Below are 8468 nucleotides of genomic sequence, written 5' to 3'. Positions count from 1 at the left end.
CTCTGTCTCTGTCTCCTTTCATCGCCTGATGAAGGTTAATATTCAGGAGGATGCCTATATGTTTTTCTTTGGGTTCACCTTCTTATTTAGCCTCTCTAGTCTGCAAAATACCAGAAAATATAAGAAGTCCATTCCATCCTTCACTCCACGTTCTTAGAAATCTAGTAGGGAGATGATCATATTTTCACATCAGGTTATTTCTAAATATGGAGATAATGAAAACTCTAAATTGTTTTAGTGGAGAAGGCAGTGAGCTATGAAACTGCGAACAATGTTCTCAGAAAGTGAATGCCAAACCAACCAGAACTTTGATTTGTCTGTTAAACTCGATCAAGGCTGTGCCTACTTGGCAGGATCAGATGTTAGACAAAGAAACAGCGCTTGCCTTTCACCTTTGTGGTTCTGTTCGGTTCTCCAGGGTCAGCGCCCTCACATGGACATGTTTTGTGTGACTGAACAATGCCCATACTTTTCTGTGTGGTCTGCTGTCCTTCCAGAGAGGTTGTTGGCACTCTGGCTACAAAGTTACTTTTCAGAGATGTCTTTTTAGAAGTCAGCCTGGCAAACTGAATTATAACCTACTTAAAGAATTCTGCAAACAATAGGCTCAAGAGAGTTTCTATTTTCTTGACCAGATAGATGCTTGTGGCTTGTGAGTGACCTAGGACTTCTCACCCACTCTAGGCAAAATAACAGCAGAGAAGTTTAGCCTTTGTTGTTGCTATTATGTCCCCTGCTCCAGGAGGCTGGGATGATATAAGAGGCCTGCATCAGTGTCGGGCTGCTTTGAAAGTGGACCACAAATAGCGTGGCTTGAACTACAGTCATTGCTTTCTCATAGCTCGGGATGCTAGAAGTTCAAGTTCAAGGTCCAGTGTCTACCAAGAGCAATTCTCCTTGATATTCAGATGCCCACTTATTCAGGAGTCCTCACATAGTCTTTTTTTTCTGTAGGCATATCCCTGTTCTCTTGTCATGATCCCAAACTTTATTTTTTATGAAGATCCCAGACAGAACAGATTAGGGCCCACCCCAAATTTATTTTAGCTTAACCATCTCTTTAAAGTTTGCAGAAAGCCACATTCTGAGTTACTGGGTATTAGAGCTTTAATTTTATTTTAGGGGATTCATAATTTAAGCCCTAACAAGGGTTGGCTTAGAGACTTAGGAACTAGGATCACATCCATCTTCTTAAAATATTAGGTGGCTTATGGGCAGAAGCAAAAGAGGGCTGCCCCCAAAAAAGTCAAGTTCAGAATCCAGGAGCATGTTGCCAGGAGCACTGTCAAGTTAGTCCCAGAACCAGATATCTTTGTGAAGACAAGACAAACTGACTCTTCTCTCTCCTGAGCTTTCTGGATACCTAGGTGCTCCCAGACAAAGACTTGACCCTACCCAGGTTGGAATGCATGGCTCATCGCGGGTCCCTGCACCTCACCCAGGAGCTGGTGATGGAGTTAGCAGAAGTTGAACTGGGAACCTGGATGTTCTCCTCTCCTGTGATGGTCAGTACAGGCTCCATAGTGATGCTGTAAGGTCAGAGCACGGGTCAGCGATGCCTATCAGGATAAGAGAGGACAGTGTGCTGCATCTTCCGACTTACCTTTTTTAGAGGGCACGTGAGGGGCTGGCAAGAGAGTACCAGAGTCAGAAAGAGCAGGCTGGGGTAAGGAGGGGCTCTGAAGCCATAGTGTAAGCACTAATAAAGCAACCTCTGTGTGTCTGACCACCACACATGCCTTTTCCCTGAAGGTTTTGTTGCTTTGGTTTTCCATGACCAGGGGAGGAAGAGTCAGTATTGTCTTCAGCCATTGCCAGAAAACATACAGACCCTCTAATGTTGTCTTTTCATTCTGTCATGGGCAGATGAATCTTCCCTCCAAGAGGGCATCTCATCCATGCAGGATGGTACCATGTAAGGCATGGAATGTTAGAAGGTCCTGCTCAGCAGATGGCCTTCCAGGAGTACTTCAAAGATTCAGGTGTTTTCCGTTTTGTGACTCAGTATTCAAGAGTCTCAGAGACATGCCCATCAGGAAAGATACAGAAAGAAAATGAGGATCTGCAGGGAGCAGTTAGGCCACATTTCTTCGATCAGAACCATTATGGACACTTCTAATAGAGCTGGAAGATGGGACAGTAGCCAAAGAGACACCAGGGAGGAAGGGGCATGATTTCCACACAGCTTGTTGGCAATAGGTATCTACCAGGAACTGTTGTTTTTTAATTGTCTCCCACGAAGAATATGTCCATTTTATCTATGTTAAACAAGTGTTGCAAAGCAACAACATGCTAGGAATCCTCAACACTTGCTGTAAGATTGTTGGGAATAATCTGACATCATTTCAGAACAAAATCTTTAAGGGGATCTTTTTAAATGCTAACAACTTCCTGTCAATGGGAGTTGGCACTTTTCAAGAGACTTGAGCTAGGCTTTGCTTAGCTATACTCCTATGACTGCATTTTTTAAAAAAATTTTTAAATATTTTATTTATTATGTACATAGTGTTCTGCTTCCATGTCTGCCTGCAGGTAGAAGAGGGCACCAGATCTCATTATAGCTGGTTTTGATCCACCATGTGGTTGCTGGGAATTGAACTCAGGACCTCTGGAAGAGCAGTCAGCTCTTAACCTCTGAGCCATCTCTCCAGCCTCCCTATGACTGCTTTTAACACCAAAAGGAAACATTTTATTCTTGATTGAATCCAAATGAGTAGCTCCCCCAAAATATATATCCAATTCAATAACTAAAAAGAAACAAAACACAAAACCTCTATTGTATATAGTCATATTTGGTAATTGTGAAAAAGTCCAGAGTATCTTTGCTAACTGCTACAGATCCTGTGATTTCATCCCAGCCTCTACAAAGTTGATGTGTCACGTGATTACAATGTACCAGGGTCCTTGGCTCTAGCTGAGTGGCCCATGTACAAACTTAGCAACACCCTAGCTTTGTAGCTCGGGCTGAGGTAGAGTTACCAAATCCCCTAACTCAGCCTATGCTGACAGTTTACAGAAAAGAGCCTTTTTCCATAATAAATGCAAGAACCCAAATTGTGTGCTTCTGAGATATCAGCCCACTGCCTTCAGCCCAAAGTCTCTGTCTGAATCTAAACCACTGAGGAGGGAGCCTTGACTTTACTGTTTTTCAAGCGCCCTGATACCATTCTTATATGCACCTACCCTTCTTGTATTAGGACTCAAAACAAGACACAGTTTTCACAGAACTAGTACAAACAGCTAACAGGGGAAACAATGACTTTGTATCAGTTTCTTATTACTGCAACAAATCATCATAAACTTAGTGTCAAGATGATACAAGTTTATTATTGTTTATTTAGTTCTATAAGAGTCAGAAGTTCTGAGGCTGAAATCAAAGCCCTGTGGAGTCTCCAGGGGAGAAAGTTCCCCAGCTTCTGGAGGCCACCTAAATCCTGTGGTTCATGGTCCCTGTCTTCAAAGCCACTGCCGCAGCATCTCCAAATCTCCTTTTTTATTTCTACTGTCATATTACTGAGGCCCCCAAGAGGACTTTTGTTTTATAGGGTACTCATCCTACAAAATTGAAAACAAACAAACAACTCTAGGTCCTTAATTTAATCACATGTGCAAAGTCCCTTATATCCTGAGGTTATGTAGTCACAGGTTCTAGAAATTGGGATGTGAACATTTGGGGAAGGGTGCATCATCCCACCTTCCATGGGATCATTTAAGAATGGAGGAATATGATAATTGTCTTTCTGGGTCTGGGTTACCTCACTCAAAATGATGTTTTCTAGCTCCATCCATTTGCCTGCAAAATTCAAGCTATCTTTATTTTTTTCTGCTGTGTAGTACTCCATTGTGTAAATGTACCACATTTTCTTTACCCATTCTTCAGTTGAAGGGCATTTAGGTTGTTTCCAGTTTCTGGCTATGACAAATAATGCTGCTATGAACATAGTTGAGCACATGTCTTTGTGGCACAAATGAGCATCTTTTGGATACATACCCAAAAGTGGTATTACTACGTCTTGAGGAAGGTTGTTTCCTAATTTTTCTGAGAAATCGCCACACTGACATCCAAAGGAGCTGTACCAGCTTGCATTCCCACCAGCAATGCAGGAGTGTTTGCTTTACCCCACAACCTCTCCAGCATGAGTTGTCATTAGTGTTTTTGATCTTGGCTATAGGTGTAAGATGGAATCTCAGAGTTGTTTTGATTTGCATTTCTCTGATGACTAAGGATGTTGAGCATTTCCTTAAGTGTCTTTCAGCCATTTTAGATTCCTCTGTTGAGAGTTCTCTGACCCAGAAAGATAATTATTACATGTACTCACTCATAAGTGGTTTTTAAACATAAAGCAAAGAAAACCAGCCCACAAATCACAATCCCAGAGAACTTAGACAACAATGAGGACCCTAAGAGAGACATACATAGATCTAATCTACATGGGAAGTAGAAAAAGACAAAATCTCCTGAGTAAATTGGGAGCATGGGGACCTTGGGAGAGGGTTGAAGGGGAGGGGAGAGGTAGGGAGGGAAACAGAGAAAAATGTAGAGTTCAATAAAAATAATAAATTGAACAAAAGAGAATGGAGGAGTGACAGTAGATAAATTTTAAAAAAGCAAAACAAACAAGCAAACAAAAACACCCAACTTTCTAGAGATACAGAGAAAGATGCTTGAGAGTGCTGTCCCGCCAGCCAGGGAAGAGCAGAGCCTTCACAGGTTGACTCTGTGCAATGCACTGCTCCCAAGCCCCCACTTCCACTGGAACATTAGGTTTTCCTGTAAGCACACCGATGAGGGCTTCCCAGCTTTTTGCAGTAAGAAAAAGGGGATAGGGCAGGAAGCCAAGGGTTTTCTTGCTTGCAACAGATACAATGTCAGTTCTAATGAAAAGAAAAGGCTAACTCTGCTAAGCACAGCTGCTCGGCTCTTTCCTTTGCTGCAACATGTAGATACCCACAGGCGTGGCATTTCCCTCCAACCGAAATCCTTTAAAGAACAAAGAAAAATTTGTTACAGGCCTAAAATCTGGAGGCCAAGGCCATCCCACCTGATGTCCAGGAGGAGTTGCTGCCTCTCGGTGTTTTCAAACCACCCATGGGTGAGAGCGTCTCCTCCTCCCCCTCAGGTCCCCCTGTGGAAGCTTGTGATTGCAGAGGACACACTTTGATAGATTGCAGATTGTTTTCAGCAGCTGACCTAGACATAACATCACCGCTTCCTGATTATATTGATATATGCTTCTATTATTTGCTTATTTGCGCCTCCAGAAACAATTCGTTTTTGTTGTTTTACCGTAAACAACACTGCAAGGCCTCTGTATTAAATCATAATTATTTACCCATGCAGTTCATGCACCTTTGTCCCTGGGGAGCCGAGTGACGTGAATTTACAGGAACATCGGGGGTATTTCTCACCAACAGTTTCCTGTTATTGATGCTTTTGTTTGCTTGTGATCTTTTTTTTCACTCATTCGGTTTCTCAAGGGAAAAACAAACAGGCACGTGACAACGATCCCGGTCATGAGATCTCTTCTGGGGACCTCACAGATGTGCTTCTGTGAAGGGCTGAGCCCTCTGACAAGGCCAGACGCGATGGGATTGTGTGGACCGACAATTGGTTATCACTCGTTTGTTCCCTCGGTTTTCCCACGCGCCTCAGATCTCTATCTTAGTGAACGTGCGTCTTTCTGTAAGAGAAACGCCGCCGGCCTGAAAGAGACTGTCCCGAGATAAAAACGGAACGAAAACAAGAGACTTGTTGGTGAGATGCCATTGATTATTATGAAACTCCGAAACACTGGTATCCAAAGTCTAAATTTTCACAGGGCAAATAATTGGTTAGGTCGCTCACGGACCTGTGAGTTCTTCTCAGCTGAAGTAGAAAACTGAATTTCCAAAACTCGGACACGCAGGAAATGTGCCCAAACTACTGAGTCTTTTCGTGTCCTTAGCCTAATACACATCCATCATGGTGTTCAAGGTTTGCTTTTAACCTCAAAAACATTTAGGAAATCTTCACAGCTTTTAAGAAACCCCTCTGTTTATCAATATGCTGTTTCATGGGAACCCATGATTGCCCAGAATTCTACTGCCAAGATGGCAGCCATCAGCTAACGATGACTATTTAAATTTAAATTGATTAAAATTAAATGACAGTAATTTCTTTCTTCCCTCCCTCTCTCCCTCCCTCCCTCCCCTTTCTATCCTTCCCTCCCCTTCCTTCTCTCTCCCTCCTCTCTCCCTCTTTCTCTCTTTTTTCTCTCTCCTTCTCTCTCTCTCTCTCTCTCCCAACTAGCCACATTTCAATTGTCAGCAGCCTCATCAGGGACAGTTCCAAATATGAACCGTCCCAACCCATCGCTGCGCAGAGCCTCACCTCACTGTGAAGCTTTGGGATGTACCTGCTGTGATGCTCTGGGATGCACCTGGTATGACCCTCTGGGATGCAGCTTTAGCCTGCACTGAACTCAGGGTAGTTAGTTAGTAGCGAAAGTGGCAGCTAAGTGTTCACGTTTGCCAGCCTTTCATTCTCTCGAAGACCCCTTAGACCCTATCGCGCCTCTTCTCATTTTCCCTCAGTTTTCATTCTGAGTCAAGAGTATCCTGCTGCAGCTGCACCCACTGGGGCCGGTTGACCATGTTCCCAGTGGTCATTCATTCACCTCCTTTTCTTCAAACTATCAAAGCTGCGAGTTGAGTTAGCCATCATAGCATATCGGTGTAAGAGAGTCAGTTGTTCAAAAATTCTGTTTATTGGACCAGTAAGCCGGAAAGTTAAAGGCACAGGCTACACACACCTGATTAACACTGCATTGGAACACCAGAGCCCACGGCAAAGGGGAGAACTAGAGAACGTGCACCCTGTGGCACGGACACACCCACACACAAACACACAAGGACAGAAATTAAACACAATTGTTTTTTTAAGAACTTAAAAGTCTGTTTATGTTCCACCTGCTTTTGGCGTGACACCTTTTCCTTACACAGTCTCAAACACTGTCTTACCTTCCTCCCTGCCGCCATCACCTTCAGCGCGGCGGGCATCTCAACAGTTATCCCAGACATCCCAATGCTTGACCTCTTACAGCCACTGAACATAGTACACATATATGTCTCATATTAAAAATAAATAATGGAACCTAATGACTGAATTTTTTTAATCTAAGTATTGTTTTCAAAACTTGGTCCAAGGCAGAGTTGCAAAATGTAAACATTACAAGATAAACAGTGGCATTGTAACAAGAATGGAGGGGAAGTGCTTAGCCAAAGTGTGGCTTTAATTTAAGGACATGTGGTCCTAAGCTTCTCTAGAAAATTCTTTGTCAGGCAAAGAAAAGATAGCTTCCTTCTACCCATTTAGTACCTAGGACACCCTAGGTCTGATCGTGGAGAGAGGTTTTCTCCATCAAGAAGGACTTTCGCAAATCTCCTGCCAAGATTTTTACCAAGGCCTGAAGCAGTTCCTGAGGTAAAATTGCAAATCAGGCTTCCAGCAAACTGCCAGGCTCCCTTCCAGTCTTAGATTTAGGGCTGGGGTGATGGCTGGGCCCAGGCACGTTCAAAGAGCCACTCCACAGACACGGCTCTGCAGTTTCTCTCTTCCTTTACGAAACACCCTAGACTGGAGGCCACCAGCCTTGTTGTCCCTCACTTTCCTCATCTACACCCTGCTTCTCTCCCAGAAGACCCCACGAAGACTACACACCTTCCCCACTTACAGGCCCAGGAACCCCTAGCACATGGTTGTAATGTAATAAGTGTGTTTATTCATCTTCCTTGTATTTGCATAGGCAACCCAATGAGCAGGCACTTACTGCATATGTAAGAGCCAGCCAGCACCATCTTCCCTCACTAATAACTGCCATTGGAGGCAGAGAGGTGACAAGCAGACACCCGTGAGAGCGCAGGAAGGACAGTGTTTCAGTTCTACACAGTTTCAGGAAGGAGCAGCTCCGACTTTTTTTTTTTTTTTTTGCAAAGAGTCCTAAGATGCTGGAACAGAAATGGGGCAAAGACATTCACTGGATGGATGGATCCAAAGTCAAAAAGTGTAGGAGGTGTGTATGGGGGGGGCGGGTACTCCCTTGTAGCATAGCCCTGGGAGTGCTAAAGGGCATTGAGAGATCAGTCTGGCTTCAAAGACCAGTGCAGGCCTGCACAGCCTGTGGTCCACCGGCTCCAAGTAGCTAAGGAGAGCTATGAACGTGGCCCAACGCAAACCATAAATTCACCTATGTCATTATGAGATTCAGAGAGGGGCGTGCTTGGTACTTGAGTGTGGATTTTGTGGATGACAACAGCAATATGATGTTAATTAGACTTGGTGACCTCGTAGAAAGTCTCTCTTATCCCCTGCTGTGGCACACTCGGAGAATAACTGTGTTCATACAGCACAGCGTGGCAATGGATGAGGCTGCCTTTGACAGTAGCCAGCTGGAGCTGCTGTGAAGGTCAAGGGATCACCACCTCCGAAT

The sequence above is a fragment of the Microtus ochrogaster genome, chromosome 19 (genome assembly GCF_000317375.1).
Source record: "Microtus ochrogaster isolate Prairie Vole_2 chromosome 19, MicOch1.0, whole genome shotgun sequence".
NCBI classification, from domain to species: Eukaryota; Metazoa; Chordata; class Mammalia; order Rodentia; family Cricetidae; genus Microtus; species Microtus ochrogaster.
This window is presented reverse-complemented; position numbering follows the sequence as displayed.